Source organism: Rhipicephalus sanguineus, chromosome 4 (genome assembly GCF_013339695.2).
Source record: "Rhipicephalus sanguineus isolate Rsan-2018 chromosome 4, BIME_Rsan_1.4, whole genome shotgun sequence".
NCBI classification, from domain to species: domain Eukaryota; kingdom Metazoa; phylum Arthropoda; class Arachnida; order Ixodida; family Ixodidae; genus Rhipicephalus; species Rhipicephalus sanguineus.
Window position 1 is genome coordinate 107,985,055 of NC_051179.1, and position 20,378 is coordinate 108,005,432.

The 20,378-nt window shown below is 50.5% G+C and overlaps 1 protein-coding gene across 1 annotated transcript in view; it reads left to right on the plus strand.

Annotated features, from left to right (window-relative positions):
- LOC119390537 (LIM/homeobox protein Lhx5) overlaps window positions 1-20,378 on the plus strand; it is a 182,707-nt gene that overhangs the window by 88,500 nt on the left and 73,829 nt on the right. The gene's annotated exons all lie outside the window — the stretch shown is intronic.

Consider the following 20,378-nt stretch of genomic DNA (forward strand, 5'->3'; position numbering starts at 1 on the left):
CGGTGGCTTGATCACTGTGGCTTAAAAAGTTAAACCCAGCGTTTCCAGGAGGATAGTACTCAAAATGCGGTATATACGCATGCCACACACAGCTGATATTAAACCTATTTTTATTAAACAAACTAGCCACACAAAAAAGACAGAGAAAAGAAAAATGTCATTCTAACGAAGATTCATAAGGGGACTTAACGAAACGCTACTGTGACGACGGCAAACTCCCCCTGGTGTTGAAACGCCCTCTTCAGGCTAAAACATTCAGGCTGGCGCTTCCCCTCTTGGCCCACTCACTTCTGACGGACATTCTAGCAGTGAGGTTCTTAATTCCTCCTGCACTGCATTTTCGATGGAGGCGAAAATGTTTGAGGCCCGTGTACTTAGATTTAGGTGCACGTTAAAGAACCCCAGGTGGTCGAAATTTCCGGAGCCCTCCACTACGGCGTCTCTCATAATCATATCGTGGTTTTGGGACGTTAAACCCCGGATATTATTATTAATTACTCCTGCACGTTATCGTGACCGCACGGGTAATTAAATTGTCCTATAATTCTTCGGAAAGTCGGACAGGACGCAATCATTTGACGACCCCATGGAGGACGCCACGAACCTTGAACTTTCCGAACCAGCCTCATGCAACGTCACAACTTCCCGCAACGTCGGCTAGGCTGATTTTTCGGAACGATGATTTTTCGCTCACAACCAACAACGTCGACACCGACGCCGGAATTTCTGCGAAACGAGCTCTTTAACGCTATCTCATTAAACGTGGCCGGCGACAAACCGAATGGTACCTAAAGTCAAGCAAAGCAAGAAATTCGGCAGATCCCACGCAATCAGTTTCATGCGAAGCAGGCAGCCGGTATATAGTTATGCTGCATTTCTTGGCTTTGAACCAAGAGTTACGAGGTCTGTCGACGTGTTTTTTTTTTTTTAAATAGAGGGAGTTATGTGCACATCGTGGGCTTACCATGAACGCCGACTGCACTTCGTAAGTTATGGTGTGGCGTACTATCAGCGCTCACGTTAGGGCACATGACGTCTGCGTTATTCAACTACGACACTTCGGCGATACTCGCTAAACATGTTATTCCTGGCGCAATGCAAGAAACATGTTTCAAGCATTATGCCAAGAATAACATGTCTTGCAAACATATACGCACCAACTCGGCCAGGAACAAGTTCTCTATAGAGTACCTTCGGCGATACTCGTATGAGTTTTCATTAAAGCTGCGTGCTGTACTTTCGGGAAGATGTCGCTTTTGTCAAACCCCTTTCTGCTTGCGGATTTTCGCACAAATCATTCTTGCCCGCCACGGTGGTCTAGTGGTTACGGTGCTTGAGTGCCGACCCGAAGGTCGCGGGATCGAATCCCGGCCGCGGCGACCGCATTTCGATGAAGGTGAAACGCTGGAGGCCCGTGTCCATAGATTTAGGTGCACGTTAAAGAACACCAGATAGTCAGAATTTCTGGAGCCCTCCACTACGGCGTCCCTAGCTCATAATCATATCGTGCTTTTGGGACGCAAAACACAAAACAATTATTATTAGAACTTATTCTTCGAAGAGCCCACACAAGCCTCTCCCTCCGTGTACGCACGTAGACCTCTTTCCTGTAAGACTCTTGACACGCATTGCACCGCATACGCACTCCTAGCGAGGCCGAACGTCCGTCCAGCCGTTCGGCTGACCCCTGGCACAGCGGGTGGTTTTCGAAGCGGTGCCTCGTTGCCCTCTGAGCGCGTATACACGTCCGGCCTCGTACACATGTAGGCGCGGCCCGCATGGTGTCTGGTCCGCTGCCCCACTGCGTGAGGGACGACGGCGTGGTGCAGAATCGAAGAGATCCACGATGTCAGTCGTCAGCGTGGAGAGGGACCATGCGAACCGAGTACACGCTCGACGTCGCCTGCATAGTTGAATGCAGTGAGTCGTAAGTGTGCAGCCACTGTTGGGCTACAGCATCCGGTTCCTCGAAGCTTTTGGTCCACCATGTAATGTAGCGATGACTTTCCTCTCACGCTCAGTTTGGTGGGCATGCGCCGTATCCTACACAGTTCGCGACCGGCTCATCTCATTGATAAAACGCGCGGGGCGCAGGTCTGACCAACGAAGGACCGCGAAAGAGAACAGCACCGAGAAAGGCATCGCTGCATAATCACCCATATTGTGCCATCATCTGAATATTTCCGCATAGCAACAAGTATCGGGAGCTCTAACATTACGATGCAGGTTAAGGAAGTAAATTTCGTTGTCGCGTTGAGTTTCACAGCACAGGCGCTTTAGGCAGTTTGATTCGAGAGCCTGATGAATTGTGCCGCCTAGCTTCGGTGTATAGCTATATAATGGCAGCGCTGAGCAGACAAACTCAACAAATGCATATGGGCCCAAAGGAGGCGTCGTATTGCCTTTCTTATATCGTTACCTCCACCCGACCGCAATGTATTTATTACAAATGCGTATGCAGACGTGGCGGTATCAGAAGGTCCGTCAACGTGGGCCGAGACGTGAAGACCCCTTTTAAATCGCTTCAATAGTTTCGCTCATGAGTATCGTTGTAGGGCGTTGCAACGTCGCGTGAAGACTTTGCAGAAAGCCGTCGAAGGCGCCCGGCAGACAGACTCTCCGTAGCGCTGCACGCAACTATGCAGAAACGCAGCCGTAGTTCACTGCGTGACGAGGATGTGTGGCCCCCACTGTTGCCGATGCCCGCATGTATTACGCCTATGCTGGCACGGCTGGGTTCCTTCCGCAGCGTGTGTTCGGCGTGGTTCTTCTTACGCGGCGCGTCGGATACACGGCGCTGTCACTCGGGCCGGGGGTCATTCACGCAGCCGCATCGCGTAGTATCGTACAGCGTCACCGGGTGGTCCGCGTAGTACGATACTGCTCCGCGGTCGGCCGCGAAGCAGGCAGACGCTGTGGCGAATGCGACCGGTCTTTATGGTTTAGGAATGCCCGCTTTCTGTTTTCTCGTAGAGTCCCTCTCCTCGCACGCTTTGCTTGTTTCTCGCTCTCGCTTTTCTTTTTCTTATTGTTTTTTTCTTTTCAAGTCAGAACAGACACGGCACTGCACGATCTGGCTGGCAGTGTGCTCGGGCGAAATGTATGAATGGGACGCCGTGCTCTCCATTCACGAGTCGTGATTTTTTTTAAGAGCGTGTGTGCCTTTGAGTGTGTATACGTGAGCGATACGTATACGGCGCTGGCCCCTTTATATATCATGCTTAAGAGGACAGACCCGCTGAGTATTTCGTTTTCTACGAAGCACGCGCGTAGTGTTAACGCTCTTGGACGCCGGAAACACGGCTGTAGGCAGACATTGACACGACCTCTTGAATGTACACACAGCCACGCCCGCTGTCAATGTATACATAATGCTTGCGCGCGCCGATGTATGCGGGGATCGCAGTCGCCAGGAGGACACGTGTGTATTTAATATTTCGATGACTTTGACCGTGAAGTACGTTGTGAAGCAGTATTGTGAAGCTTGCGCTTGCTCGACTGCGAAGAGTGCTTGACGATGGCGCTCCAGCACCTTGAATATATACTGCAGATATGTGCCAAGGTCTCTCTATATAGAGGAAATGACGAAACGTGCTAGGGGAAAGGAGGGGTATTAGAGAAGGTTGATAAGTTAATGTGTTACAGCACCTTGATTTGGGTGAGTTGGTTCATCTTTGCAGGGTACATAAACATTACTCTCCTCTTTGCTGAGTACGTAAACAGGTTACAGGGTACATCTTTGAAGGGTACATAAACATCACCCTGCTCTTAGCAGGGTACGTAAACAAGGTACAGGGTACATCCTCGCAGGGTCCATAAACATATACTGTACATGAATATGTCAAAATACCTTGATTTGGGCAAGTTGGTTCAGCCTTGCAGGGTACATAAACAGCGCACACGACGAGGATGAAAGAAACACATGTACCTGTCCTATGTGTTTCTTTCGTCCTTTACGCTGTTTATGTATCCTGCAAATGAATGTGTTCTATTTTCACCTGTTTCTGGGCAAACGACACTTCCCATGACAAACGAAACGCGCGCAGTGACAATTCAAAATCGTTAAAAAAACGTGAGAGGCGTGGGAAAGTGGAGAAAATGCAAATAAGCAAAGCGCATCGACAGCGAAGACAGAGGAAGGCTATACACAACATAAGCGCTGACTTTCAGTTGTAAAACTTATAGTTGTGTCTGCATACATATGCATATACTTCATTTAAGCTTACGTGACATTTCTTCAGAATCCTAGCATACATGTGTTGAATAGCGCTGGCCCTACCCAGAGCCGTATAAACCGTATATTCCCTTTGGCTCTGGCCCCAGCCTTTCCAGAGAGACACTGGCTTACACCAAAAACATTTCGTTATTCTTTGTGCCTCTGTTTTTGTGTACGTTGCATGCGTGCGTGTGCGTTTATGAATGGAGGCGTCATTTCATGCGTTCATGCACTTCATCTGGAGTGTGGTGTTTTATAGGTGTGTGGCCGGGCAACTATTTGCTGCGTCCGTTAAGCAATCTCTCTCTCTCGGATGATAACAGAAAATCTTACAGTGGTTGCTCATTCCATTGAGTCTGTTTTAGTCGCTCAGCCCTTCTGTGCCTCCTTCAGAAACTTCGCGTACATGGCACTCCCGTATATCCTCGCCGAGCCGCGTCGCTACGGTATCAACGAAAGAAAAAAAGTAAAGCACACGCGACCACGAAGTGCGGCGACGCATACGGCTCGCACACGAGCAGCCAAGCGTATCGTACACTGCGGCATTCGCGAATGCAGCCGAGCGGGCTCCGGCTGCTCCGCTCGCGTCGTGTGTGTGTCTACGCGTAGGACCGACGGGCGCGGCAGGGACGGCGCTAGATGGATCTGCGGATTAAGCCGCGGCTGGGGCTCCGGGGATCCCTTCATCCCAGATCGCCAGTTTGCGGAGGCTGGCGGGGATCTGCGTTCGCGCGGTCGCTATCTGCAGCCCTCACGCGCGTGCATCGCGAAACGACGGCCATCTCGTCGCGTCAGTGCGGGAGGAAGGCTTCCCTCTCTTCCCCGTCTACGCACAGCCACCACCGACACGGGCCCCGACGACGATGCCACCGGGGTCCACTGTGCATCAGAAAGGCAGCCGCTGTCCCTATTGCATAGCTTGCACATAGGGAAGGCACGAAGGGGAGGTGAGGGAATCCCGGCAGACCCGTGCTCAGGCATGCATTGCACGAGTTGGCGTCACGTGAAAAGAACGGGGCTTCCCGCGAGCTGCACCTTTCCCCCGCACGCTACTCTCACCCGTATCAAAACACCCTCTCCCTCCCGCGTGCGCGCCTTCCTTCCCTCCTAATTTACACGGCGGGGGCGTCGGACCATGCGGGGGCCCTCTGACGATTTATTCGGCCTCCGTGCCTTTGGCTGCGTGGCTTCTTGGCACAATACCTATACCGTCCGCGGATGGGCGCATGTGTGTGTGTGCCTCGTGTAGGGAGTGCAGTGCCTTAATTCCCGTAGCGCGCTGCTCCGTGAAGCTCTTCGTCTGTGCTTGCCCGGAACATTGCAACGCCCTCCGTTCGTTTTTTTTTTTTTTCGCTTGATCTTGCAGCCTTCACGCCGTTTTGTTTTACATCGTGATCATCAGAGCTCCTAGTGATTTCGCGACCAATGGGAATATTACCGCGGTGTAAAAACGGACACGGAGCATCCCACTCTGCTCTTGAGCAGTGCCGTGATCGGCTTTGAAAGTTTTTCAAGTGAAGTTTAAGGCATTATACACGATGCATACAGGTATAGGACGTGTCATCTGGCCAGCCGATGATATGTTTCACACGCCTGAGTCAAGTACTGCGCCTTATCCTATAGCGTTTTGTTTGCTGTCACTGATTTCGTCATCTCATTATTAACGATTCCTGAACAACTGAATTTCTGTTCGAATTGAACGATCACTGAACGGTCTAGTTGTACAATACGTACGAATTCTAGTAGTACAATAAGATCGCAGTGCTATTCAAGACGAACATTCAACGGAACTGCGACGTGCAGTCAGGCGTACAAGTAAACACCAGGGCCCGCATTCACAAAAACGTCTTAACCTTTATAACTATTGTTGTAAGAGAATATTTCAGCCAATCGCGATGTGGGACATTTCATTAGTGAAGCCTGCTAACCAGTGGGAAAACGCACTTACGAACGAGAAGTTTCGTGAATTCGGCCCCAGTTTCGCTATCAAAACAAGGGCGTGACGTGGGCTAATTCAATACCAAATAAAATATCGTAAAGCTGAAGTCTGTCATATAAAAGTCATTGCCCATTCATACGAAATGGATTAGCAGGGTTGCTTGGGTTACACTCATTCCTTTTATTTTTTCTTAACTTTCACAGTACACACTCCATTCGTTCTGACTGGTATTTTTTTTACATCGGCAGACTATACTTTTATCGGTCATATCTTTTATCGGCAGGCTATACCGGTACCGCTATAACTGGACTTTCAACACGCGGCTTTACGACGCACCTATCGCGTGGATACATCGAATTTCGAAAGTACCCTTGAGAATTGCGATACCTATAAGCGCGTTCCAAACTTCACTCTCACAATAACTTTTGCTCCGAATACGTGACCAGCTCTCGTGATCACCCAAGCAGAAAAAATGCCTTAGCATGACCGAAAGAAGAAGTACACTCGTATATGAAAAAATGCAGCACAACGACTTCGAACGGCGTTTCTTCACGCAACGGTATAGTTTCGTTATCTCTGACGTATTTTCCGCTCTTTAAATTGCTCATCTTAGATGCGTATTTCTGATAACGCGGCGTAATAATATTAGCAAGTATTTTTAAAAAAAGAGAATAGAAAGCAAACCAAACAAAATAAGCACTTCACTCTCTTCCTATACTCGTTTCCGCCCTCTCCAGTTGGCAGAATCAAACGCGCTACGGCCATCACCTGGCTCCGCGCGGAAACACTATTTTACTCGAGTAATAACTGCCAGAGGCCCGCCTTTTTAAAGGGAACGGTGATACGCGCGGAGATGGCAATAAAAAAACGGGGGAGGCTGCTACGGGGCCAAAAAAAGAAAAAAGAAATGAAAGCCAGGAACGTTGAAGTGATACGGGCGTGCTGCCGAGTACCAACTCTCTGCCGCTGCTGCCGCTATACTCTTCCAATATCGCCTCAATATAACGAAGCGATTGCGGAAGGAATCGTTCCTTTACGGCCTGGCTCGTTTGAACCTCCTCCCTCTTTCCCTCGTCCTCCTCTCTCAACTCCTACTTCGTAACACGGCACTCGCCGCCCTCTCCGCTCTTCAGAGCTGCGAAGGAGAGAGAGAGAAAAGCTCTGCTACGCCGTTCGTGCGAGGAGGGACGGTGCGTGGCATTTGCATGACGGAAGGAATTAGGCCGGCTGGTGGTGCGGTTGACGGAACCCTCTCGGCACATTGACTCTGCAAAGAAAGCAGATTTTCCAGAGCGCGCGGCGCTCCTCCATTGTGCGAGCGGCTCTCTCCCTTTCATTGGATTCCTTCCGCCTGCTCTGACGCTTTGTCTTTCAATGGATCGCGCTCCGGGAATATAGGGGCGTATAGATAAAGAAAAAGAGGAGGGACGGTTTAAACGCTGACGTCCTCGAAATACGCATGCGTGCGTCTGTGGCACGGAACCGTGGCGAGCGATGCGGGATCTGGCTCCCTCTGGTTCAAACCCCTTCGCTCGTCCCGTATCTCTGGACTCAGCGGGCAGGTCTGCAGGCTGTACAGTCGCGCTCAATATGACTTGCAACACGGGAGAGTGTGGCCTCACGTGTTCAAAGATTGCACATGGCGTCAACTTGTTTTTATTTCAAGAACTAAATAATATTATCTTACTTGGGATCATACCCAAGTGTGAGAACAGCGTTTAGTTATGGAAATAAGGGCTAGTGGAAGCCATGCGCAGTCTTTGAATTCGTGAGGCCACGCGCTCCCGTGTTTCAATTCATATTGAGCGCGACTGTACATGCTGGATACTAGTGTTCCTCTTTCTTGTTTCATACAGTAACTTCGCCTAAGAGCAGTGCGTTGAGAACCTAGGAGATTATTTGGGGGCACATCTATTTCGTAAAGCGTTTTTGAAAGAAACAGTCGAACTTATAGAAAATTACAGCTTCTATATAATTGGAGTGAGTGACAGCAGGATGGGTAACCGGAAAAATGTTTGTTACAATTTTTTGGGTACATACATATACCGTAGAGTGAACTGTAGGTATACGGGCACGATGTATTAAGCGATTTTACAACCCAAAACCGTTTGACGCGCTGTTTCACTCCAAAAACAAAAAAACAACAAAAAAAACAAGAAAAACGTGGACATGTGTATTCCAGCATTTTCCAGTGATGTTCAGTGCTTTTTTTTTTCGGAATCAGTTTTATAGATTCGTGCTGAAAACGGCTTCATGACTTTTTTTTTTTTTTTTGTCTGTCATGAATGACCCTCAATATCGACAACTCCTCGTTCTGATACCTTGACAGCACTAGCCTTAGCTACGAAAGAAGTGCTGAAGTTTTTCTCAGAACCGATCGAAAATGACGCTACGAGTTTGTTCTGCCCTTGGATGAGCGGTTCCAACTCGCGTTAATTAAAAATGAATTTCAGGCCGCTGCGTCAGTTTCGCTAGGTGCGGCGTACAGCTAACCGTGTCAAATAGTCACTGGCTGCTTGTGCCAACGTGCAATGTACCTTGCAGTGGAGTTTTCCGACGTGACTGCAGCGCCAGAGAGCACAGCCTATAGCGCATAAAAAAAGCGGTATTGAGACTGGCCCGGACAAAATGGAAAGCGATGCGCGCGTCCGTTTTCTGCGTGCCCTTAGCGGCCAATGTCAGCGAACTTGGGACGGGCCACTTCGAGCAACGCAGCTTCCTCTGGTCAGTGGACGGTGCCCATAAAGCTCGCTGTGGCGTCAAGTGATGGCACAGTTTCAGCTCGACTCTTATGGCATATACGAATTCCAAGGTATAGAACCTTTTATTATCAGTGAGAGAGAAAAACATCACATAACCACCTTTTAGGGCGTCAGCAACTCGCGGCATTCCCTACGTAGCGTATGAAGCGAGCGCTGCAAAGAGAGGAGCCAGCAACGGAAAATCCCTGCAAGGAAGGAAAGAACGAGCCCAAACAGGCCCGCGAAGGAGCGGCGGGAAAGCTTAGATGCGGCACGAGGCACGGGCGGTCGTAAAACCGCCGAGCTCGGTTCGCGAGGACACACGAGACGACACGTGATCCCTGGACCCGACCCGAGACCCACGGGACGTAAAAAAAGGGACCGACTCCCTCGAGGTACATAGAAAAAGAAGTAAAAAAGGCAAGACCTCCCGCGGGTGTCGCATCAGTCAGCGAGCAAGCCCGTCGTGGTCTGTTGTGAGGACAGGCATATAAAGGTATACACGGAGATACCAAGGGGATGCGGTCAGTGTGTGAGGAGTCCGGAATGGGGTTGTCGGGCGTTAGCCGGGTGCCCGCCCGAAACAAGGGAAAGAGAGGTCGAGGGAAGAAAAAAGAGAAGAAAGAGAAGCGTCGCACGGGCGTTGTCCGTCGTGTGTGTGGCGGCACCACAAACAGTCGGCTTCGGAGACGTCGGCAAGATAAAAGACCGGCGACAAGTGGCCCTGTCAAGCGGCTGCTCTTACCAAACTCCGCTTTCTAACCTCGTCGACCGCTTCTTCTTCTTCGTGCGGGATTCGGGAGCTTCGCTGCCAGCGCTGTCGTGGTTTTGCTTCTTCTTCCTCGTTGTTTTTGTTTTGCCGCTGCCTCGTATCTTGGCGGTGCTTCTTTTGTCTTGCTACCGTTGACGCCTCGCAAGCCGCGGCGGCACCTCGGGCCCCGGCCGACAACGAGGCGAGGCCTTTCTTTTCCTTTCGGGTCGCTGCGCGTGCCGAGAAAGCACCCAAGCGTGCTCGCGTGGGGTCTTGGCGAGCTTGTCGATAGCAGCCATAGGATCTTATCACGTTCGCACTCGCTGAGCCTTGTTTCTGTCGTTTCTATGTTCTTGTTTTTTTTTTTCTCTCTCTTCTTCGCGTCTTGCTGTTGCGTGCATTTTCGGCGACGAAGAGGGCAGGGCGATGTGGCGCAAGGTTGCGTTGCGGCGCGCCGATGTTCGTTATTTATTTTATTGGATGCGCTATTAGGTAAATACCACAGACCTACGTAGTTCCTAACAGCGGTGAATGTATTACATTATCCTCTACGGAGGCGACAAATGTGGGACACCAAGTTTCAAAGTGTTCCGTTGAACCAATGTCGCCAGAATACGAAAAAAAGCTGTTTGAAAACCCTGACGTCGCGTTCGGAGATTTCGACCTTCATTTTCGCTTCTATTGATAAACTTATGGTGGTGAAATTAACAACAATAGAGTTCTCAGAGCATAATTCATCAGTCTAAACCGTTTCATTGTTTCACTTTAGTGTCCTTTTAACGCATAATACTTTGCGTGTATATGTGTATTAGATGTGTGCTGTAAGGCATGTGTTGCGCATGAATTGAAGCAGTGTCTTGTGGAATCCGTTATCATGTATCCTGCCGTCATGTCTGGTCGTGACGCTATAACCACTCCAATGTTAGCGTGGTCGTGCAACTTTTTCACTCGGCGGGCGGCGAGCTATAAGACAATGCGCGCTGATCGGCAGCTGATGCTGCAGGCCTAGTCCATCGGCTGCTCACGCCCGCAGCTTCGTTGGCCGTCGTCGTACGGATGCGGGGCGCGGCCGGCCTCCTCCGACGTCTCGGTGATGCGACCCATCGATCTCGCTGTGGGGGCCTCGCTGTACGCGAGCGGCGGACGCTCTCCGCGGTGAGAAACGATGATCGAAGGAATCACGGCTTCCGCTCTTCCCTCTGTGCTCTCCCCGTGCTCCGGCTTCGACTGAGAAGAAGATCGAGAGAGAAAAAAAAAGGGGGATAGGGTGCGATACGGAGAATTCTGTCGTCCCTCCTGCGGTCTAGCTCTTTCGCGTTTTTGTTCCTCTTTATTATTATTATTATTATTATTATTATTATTATTATTATTATTATTATTATTATTATTATTATTATTATTATTATTATCTTTTTTTCTTTTTTGATACCTAGCGGTTATGTAGCGCCGTTGACGCGCAAGGAAACGGGTGGGGAGCAGTGCGGTCGAGATGATGTATTGGAATGCACGAGGAGTTAACAAACACGGAAGAATGGATTACGACTTTATTCGAAGCAGGTCGTGTTCTACAACACAGATTATCAAGGGATAGAAGCAGGGGACAGGTGAAAGCCAGAAGGAAAATGCTGGCACGCTGCCGTACACTGGAGGACATGGTAAGGGAGGTTCAATGATGAGAGGGTAAAGAGATATAATAATAATAATATCTGGGGTTTAACGTCCCAAAACCACGATATGATTATGAGAGACGCCGTAGTGGAGGGCTCCGGAAATTTCGACCACCTGGGGTTCTTTAACGTGCACCTAAATCTAAGTACACGGGCCTCAAACATTTTCGCCTCCACCGAAAATGCAGCCGCCGCGGCCGGGATTCGATCCCGCGACCCTCGGGTCAGCAGTCGAGCGCCATAACCACTAGACCACCGTGGCGGGGCAGAGGGTAAAGAGAGAGAGAGAGAGAAGGGGTGTGCGAGCCTAGATAGACCATCGCAAGTGCTCACTCTTGCAGTTTACTGTCACTGCGCGATAAGTGCTGTATATAGCCCAAAATATCGCCGATACACGCTACACATGCATCTGAGGAGAGTATTTTCGAATGGACACATCGATGCAATCGCAGATAAGGCCTACGACGGCACTTTTGCAGTCTTTGAGGACAGCAGACCTACACAAGACAAAGCGAGAGAGATAAAGATACACACGTTCGCGGAATGCTGGAGATGTTATCTTCGCTAATCATCCGGCATGCTATACTACAGATAATTGTACCATACGCAGTGATCGATCACGAAACAACTCCGCGAAATCTCGTGACTGCATCTTTGGTGTGCGTGTGCTCGTAACAGCACATGGTACCCTTTAGTTGCAATGCGCAACCATATACAGGGTGTTTCAGCTAAAAAGCACCAAGTATTAAAAAATTAAGCATGGGCGCTACGCGTCTCCAATAATCGTAGTATTGTTCTGAGCCATATAGAGGACGTCTGATTATTTTTTCCAATCCACTAAGCTCAGCAATTAACAGATTGCTTAATGAACTTTTTAAATATTGGCTCTAGAGAAAAATCTTCAACGCAAAAGTTGTAGCACTTGTTCTGAAACGTCAGAATATTTTATCCATGCTGGTATAACTGCCAATCCGATAAGCTGGGTAATTAACCAAGACTGCTTAACTAACCTTTAAAATAGTAACTATAACGAAAAATATTAACTAGGAAAGCTGTAACGTTTGTTAAGCAACTTCGAATGGCTTCATCTATGCTAAGATAACTGCCCTGTTAATTTTTTTTCCAGCTTTTTTCTAGAGTGCGCGAAATCAAAAAGTATACTTGGCGCAAGTTAGCTGAAACACCCTGTATACACCGAGAGGAGCTGAAGTTACCCCGAATGTTGAAGCGCACGATCAGTAACCATTGGTCTATAAATAACGTATTCATGGTTTGGCTACACATAATTCGGACCGTAGCCGAGCGCGCCGAAGAAATTTTTGGAATGCCGAAAAGATCCTCGGGTGTACAACCAGCTGCCTTTTCGCATATGACAGGTGAATATAAAAGCGATATTCTGGAGACATCCACGCAGACACGAAGCCTTGTAGTTTACTTTTCTGTCACTTCCATCTCCTCTTAACAGCTTCATTCTCCATCGTCTCTTAGACCGACAGAGAAGTCTGAGGCGGACATATTCTGTTGGCTCTGATGCGTGGTTGTCACCACCATGTGCACGTGTGACACTGGGCTCTGCTCGTCATTCGATATACCTTCAAAGACACGCATAAACTCTCTCGGCGTTCCGTCCACTTGATCTGCACAGGCGCCGCGCCAACAGCTCCGTCGACGGTTCGAAATGAAAAGAGGGGAAAGCACAGTGCTCGCTGAAGTCTGGCCACAACGTGTCGCCTGTCAGAACCAGGCGCCGACACAGCGGGGCGGACAGGTCACGTGGCCTGGCGCCCCTGACAACTCTTCTCACGCGATGCAGGCAACGCTGGTACACTCTCTGCGGGAACCCGCACGCGTCACTCGCTGGTTGGAAATCGGTCAGGCCGTTCTTCGTGCGTGCAGCGCACACAAAAGAGCCACAATGCGGTAACGGGAAAATGGCGGCGGGAAGAGACGGGAGGGGTGCTAACTCAAGAGCGGTGTTCGCGCCAGCAGAATGCGTGTAAGTTGCTTAGATTCCGACAAGAGAAGGTGTGCCGACCAACATGCGAACGGGTAAGAGGCTGACCAACGGTTGTTATCGTTACATCGCAACACCAACTTTATGGGAATTAACAAGTGTTTGGGGGCTATTTTCGATACCGTCGGATTACGCAATCTTCGCGCTTCGAATTTGTCGAAGAGGGCGCTGCTGTCCTGCGACTCAATCAGTGCTGACGCAGTCGAGAACTCGAAAACATCGCATTTTACAATTGTTGGGGTTTCACGTCTACGTTATGGTTATGAGAGACGCCGTATGGGGAAGGCTGCGGGAATTTCGGTCACCTGGGGTTGTTTAACGACCACCTAAATCGGAACACTCGGGCCTCTAGAATTTCGCTTCCACCGAAATGCGGCTGAGGCGGCCGGGATTTTATTACGCGAACTTTGGGTCAGCAGTCAAGCACCGTATACAACAGACCACCGCGGCCGGTACGAAAGCGTCGCAGAATTTGAAAGTGTCCGCAATGCCCCCGAGCATCGTGGACACTTTTTTGGACTCATCGTGGGCACTTGTTTCTAAAGGAAAAAGTGTCCACGGCGATAAAGAACGTGATTGTTATGGTGATGGTAGTAGTGGTGGTTATGACCACGGTGTCTGAGAGCGTATACCTACTTGTGTCGCCAGTCGATGAAAATGTGAATCTAACGCACCTCAAAAGTAGCATTGCACCATATACAACTACGAAATCAGTAAACACCAGGAATATGAAATGATTTAGTATAGCCAATTCTCCCGCTGTTCATTTCAATTTTTACCAACTGTCATCTGCCCTAATAACCAAAATTCAGGTGTCAAATGTAAAGTTTTTCAGAGGACGCGACGCAACGAGCAAGTTTTCCTATCCTTTTCGTTCACTGCGCAATCGCACCTAAGGATAGATGGATCAAGACCAGTTCTGAATGAAGGCCCACAAAGACGGTCAGTGTTCATCATCAAATATCACGAGCAGTGTAAATGCACAACATTTGCGCTCGGCTCGTCGGGCCTTCAGTACGTGGCTTACTGCCATGAAGTGGTCCGTGGTAAAATTGAATAATCGCGAGGTTGATTTCACAAAAGAAGTAATAAAGTGTGGAAATAAAGTGTGGAAGTGTGGTTCCCACGTGTCATACGTGGCCGCAGAAGCAAAAATCGTTTTCCCTGCGACCATGCGGGCAGTGTATCATTCATTAGTGACTCATTGTTACTTTCGCACGTAGTCATTAATTACAAAGAAATGCCCCGAGCGCAGCGTGCGCTCGGAAGACGTGCGCTAATCGACGCGGAAGAAAAACGGTGTCGAGGCACTCGTCGCAAACTACAGTGCACTGCCACTCGTATCCTTCCACACCCAACTATATAGGACACGCCAGACAAGTACGCAACATTCGTGTGTAGCGATCGTCGTGACAGGACCCCAAAGAACCACGCTGACTGTGTGTGCGTTGAAGCGAACGGCGTGTTTGTACCTATACCGCACTCTGGAACAACACGGTCTGGACCAACGTAGCTTAGGGATGACGATGGAGGGGGGGGGGGGGGGGGAGGTGAGCAGCGACATCACGTTGGGGTCACAATACACACGTCCCCCCTCCCCCTGGAATAAAAGAGGGAGGGGAGTCCCGTGTCGAGCGCCGCGGGGCGCCTCTCATTGAGCATTCAGCGGCGCCCCGGGCGGTCTATTCAGCGGCCGGGGGCATCTGCTGCGGGCCCGCACTCGGGGTCCGACATGCCCCCCTTTTAGGCGGTAGAGGATACCCCCTCCCCGTCATCCTACTCCCCTCGGCGCTGATGTGCGCGTGTGTCTGCCGGAGACAGGCGACGCGCACAACCTCACGTCAGCGTGAAAGCGAAGGCGCCGGATCCAGGGAATGGGAGGCGGTGGAGCAGGAAAGCAGCCCCCCCCCCCCCCCACTTCCCCTCCCTCTGAACACACACACATACACGTCTCAGCGTGGTTCGTCCCGGTGAGCGCTGCAGGGGGTGCAAGGGTAAAACAAAAGAGGGGGGAGCCCGTGTACCCTTCGCCGTGAAAACGGCCGAACCCGACATGCACGAACATACGTGCGCGCTTGCATTTCTTCTGTACGCGGGCCGCCACATGTTGTCGCCTGCGAGTTTGGCACATGCATGTACTTTCCGCTTGTTGTATGTACTTTACGCACCGCCACAGCTCATGGGCGAATCCACCAGTCGTGTCGTCTTCGGCGGAGGATGGAGACGAAAGTAAGGAATACGGCTCGGCGTGTGAAACCGTTCTCCGCTACGGCGCTGCGAGACGTACCGTAAAACGAGATCTAGCAGAAAGCGCAGTCACGTGGCGACGGTTCACTATTTCCCAGCATTTAAGAACGTCGACATCGATCGCGGATATGTGTAACGATGACAACGTTGATCAGGAGATGGTCGTGCGTCCGAACGCTCCTTTCAGGTGAAGACGTTGTTGTATATAGCATTCCGTCGAGGCAGCATTGCGCGCACACGTGCACCGTTGGGCCCTTGAGAACGATCCGCGCAACGTGTAGCGTTCAGTTGGCCAGTATACATACACACACACATACTTTCTCAGACTGTCTCTCTCTCCTCCGCCGTTTTGACCCAACCGACACACACACACGTTGGCGCTTTCCGGAGGATCACCTTGAACCGGCGTCGGCTGTTGGTGGTGGTGGCGAGCAGCTTGATTTATGGACGAGCCATGACTTGGGAGCCCGATGACTGCCGCACGCTTTCCCGAACTCCTCTCGTTCCACCACCAGCCCCCTCCGATATGTTTCTTTTTGTTTTCGCAAAACCGCGCTGGGTTTGCCGCGACCACATGCACCGCGCTGACTCGCCGATGCCGCACCGTGCGCCGCGCAGCTGACCCTCCGTGGCTTCCACGCTCCTCGTAACGCCCACTGCGATCGACTCCTTCCGAGAATGTCGTGAGCGGCGGGCAGAACCGTTCCCCCGACGCCCATACATCCTTTCCTCTTTCCTCGCTTTATTATTATTACTATTTCTCCCTGCTTGTTTTACACTTTCTTTTTTGCCCGTCATTAGTATCTTTCTCCTCTCTCGTTGCTTGGCATCGCTCATCCTGTCACGACTATCGCCGGTGTAAATGTTCATTAGCGTGCTTTATTTTAAGTTCTAAATTTCAGCAGAAGTTTGTCCCTTACTCTACTTCTCTTTTTTTTTTTATGACCACGTTAAGCAGTATCAGCTATATCCTGAGCAAAAGTTCACAGGCGTACCTGTTATTCTAATATGATTACCCTGGTCCCGGTGGCCGCGAGGCGTAGGCCTTGACTCTTTTCGACCTCGTCTCTGCATACACGTCAGTCAAGACCCGCGCATCACATGATTTTTTGGGGTGGGGTGGAAGGGGGGCGATCGCCAGAGCGTACACCTTCGTCCGTTTTTAAATGTATCCCTATTCTGTTCTCATTAATCCATCCTGCTTGTGTCGTGAATCCGAGTGCATGTCTCTCTTGTCGCAAATGACGTATACATTGGCGATGAAAAAAAAAAAAAGAATATGAGGGGAGCAGTTAGGGCAGCCTCCTCCACGCATCTGGTTCTATACGTATCTCTCCGTCCACCCTGAATGTATGTACGAATTAGCCGGCCATTCGCCGCCGCTTCTTCATCTGGTTAACGAATTCGTAAAGTGTGGGAACGACTTCGTGCCTCGTTGTGTGTAGGCCTACAGCGACGCACCCTCCCAAATTGTATTCTAACGATATGCAGATTGACCCGATCCTATTTGCTAAGCTAATTTGGAAGTGATTACGTAAGACACTCCTTCCGGGCATAAAGTAGCTTCCGTACGGTGTTGCGTCGAAACAGGTTAAGCACACTCTTGCTCTCAGCTTTCGTGAAAATCGAAAGCTATAGTTTGATTGACAATGCTGTGTCGGCGAAGAAGTGCGATTCGAATATCCCGAGTTCCCAGGAACATCTACGATGTACAGCATCAGCGCGACTACGCACCGCACGCGATGTCACCAGTGCGCTTGAACAAAGAAAAACAAGACTGCTTTCGTGGCAGAAAACTTGCGAACATTGGTTACCTATCATTCCAGCACTTATGTGGAGATGCTGCCTTCCGCATACCTGACCAGATTACCTTAGTCAAATTAAAGAAGAGGTATGTGCAGGTTCATAACACACCTCTGTGTAACGAAAGCAACTAGAAAAACAATCTCGTCTCCAAGCTATAGATGGCTTGCACGTGACGTCATGGACGCAGCTTCTGAAAGGAACTGGGACTCCTCGATGGCGGCTTTGATGACAAACAAGTTGCGTCTATGTGAAAACGACACGGCAGCAACGTCTCTGTGCGCAAATAATGAAAGAACATGCATGCGATGTTTTAATAACATTAATATGACATCGGAAACATCGCGTCCACACACGCTGGTGCTCCAACACGGCGCTTTCAGTGACGTCAGTGCAAGCCATCTATATCCTTTTGCTTCTGTAGGACATAGACCGGGAATGCGTCGGGCAATAACTGTAAACACTTTGCTGAACCGGGAGATTAGAAAATCGCCTTAAAATCTCTCTGATATCGCCGTACAGCGGTGCCGTGTTTGCTGTTGCCTGGCCGTCTGTTAGAATTTGCTAGCACTTTTTTTTTTTTTTTTGACGTCTTGCGCGATTCGGCCGCCAGCACCGGCTCACGAAACAGACGTTATGGAGAGCTTCGGGCAGGCCGCGGAATCAAGCTTCGTTTATACACGAAAGACAACCGTGCATTTCGAGCGCAGCGATCCCGGAATGGTTCAAGTGTACGGGAGAGGGAGGTAGGAGAGAGAAGCCGGGTTAGGCGGATGTGGAGAACTTCGAGGGCCACTCGCGGCACCGACGCACTCCTCTCAGCGGAACCTCGAATCTCGGCACGGATGCCAGCTGTCATCGCTAGCTCGCGTCCGCGAGCCGCTTCTCTGTCTGTCTGCCGGGGCGGCAAACCGTTTTTGCTCCACGCACCATCTCTCCGTGTATGTCTAGAAGAGAAAACGAAACAATACAAAAAAAAGCAGTCTATACAGAGGCGCGGGCGACCTTTGACCCTTTCTCCGGAGTCTCCCGTCGGTCAGACTCGCATCAAAGCCAGACGCCGTTCGAACGTCGGCGGCCGCGCAGGATGCGCAGCGCTGTGCGCGCTCACGTGGGCCACGCGACGCGTGAAAAGCGAGTCAAGCGCCCCCCTGCGGGATGCAACGCGCGCGCACGCACGCGCGCTGCACTGTGTCGGCGAGGGAAAGCACGAGTAAAAGGTCACGTGGCCGGAACGCTGAAGGTGGATGCCGTGCGGTGAACCACGAGATCTGCAGCGGAAAGAAGAAGAGCGCGTATGCAAAAGGTTAACCGCGTTGCGCAGATCGTGTGCATCGGTATACAACACGGAGAAAGAGAGACGGATCTTGAAATGACGCGCGCTTGCTTGCGTCAGATACAGAACCTGCATGGACGGACAGGTTCTCGACGGACTTGGGAGTGTGGTTGCGCACGCGCGTGCACGCATGCATAAATATGGTGGCGAGTTGCAGTCCTCTCTCTCTCAATGTAAACAGAGTTTACATTGAGAGAGAGCAGCCAACCCGGGACAGGACACCTGTTTCGCCGTGGGCGACGTCGCCGCATTTGTCCGCTCGGCGGAGAACAAGAATAACAATAAAAGATGGACGAAAAGCGAGGAGGTTGTACCCACTTCTTGCGACACGGAAATGCCAGCGCCGCCTCTGACACTGACGTTCGCGCGACAGCGGACTGCAGCTGCCCGAGACAACGAGAACGGGGAAAAAAATAATGAAGGAATAAAAAGCGACCTGTGGTTTCTTTCGCGAACAAGCACTCGAAAGTACCTAGCATAGCCGCAAGGCGACCTGCTGCGTCAATGTCGACGTTTGCAGCGGGATCGCATCAAAAGCGACGGCCAGCAATAATACGAACGAATGGAAGAAAGGCTCCCGAACGCTAATTAGAAAGAAGAGCGCCGTCGACATAGTCTCCAGACCTCCTACATGTCTTCAGACGACGCTGCAGAGTGATGCGCTCGACTATCTATCTATCTATCTATCTATCTATCTATCTATCTATCTATCTATCTATCTATCTATCTATCTATCTATCTATCTATCTATCTATCTATCTATCTATCTATCTATCTATCTATCTATCTATCTATCTATCTATCTATCTATCTATCTATCTATCTATCTATCTATCTATCTATCTATCTATCTATCTATCTATCTATCTATCTATCTATCTATCTATCTATCTATCTATCTATCTATCTATCTATCTATCTAAACAAACATTGTACGCACTACTATGCGCTTGTCAAACATAGGTTGTCTATGCAGCGCGCGTATACAATTGTACACGCTTACTGCAGACTGGCGACCTGTCGCTGGCGGTGCGAATGAATCGTGTGCTCGGCGCCAATTCCCTCTCTTCCATTCCTTACTTGATGCGCACGGGTTGAGCGCGAGCCATCGGCCGGTCTTTGATCAGACCGAAACATCGAACGGTGAAAGGAGGAAGCGGGGAGAGTCTCGGTCGGCTGCTGATGCCGTCCCTTCTATATTTCGTGCGTGCTACAGGGCCCCAGCATATACGTACGGCACACGCGTGCCGTCCACGCACTCATGCAGCTGTCATAAAATGTGCGCTACGTGTGCACGAAAGAGCGCGGCCTTCGCGAACCGCAAAGCCGGCGCGGTCCATACGCAGGGCACGCGTCCCGTCACGCCGAGCACCGTGACGGGACCCCCGCGGTGACGACGACCACGATGGGGTACCCGCCGAAGTCGCGGGGCCCGCGCGTGTGAAGCTACGGGTGTTCCGGCCGAATCCAGTCGCGGTTGCCGTGCGCGTGGACCAGTGCGGTCGTGTACGGAAGCTCGAGTTTGTTCGAAGCGACTGGTGAATGGCCGGCATTCTGCCGTGGTAACTCCTGGGTGCACCAGCGAGGCTTGGTGTACTATTCGCAGATACTGTAAAAGCGCTCAGTCAAGAAAATTAATGTCAGCTGGAATATCTTCCAGCACA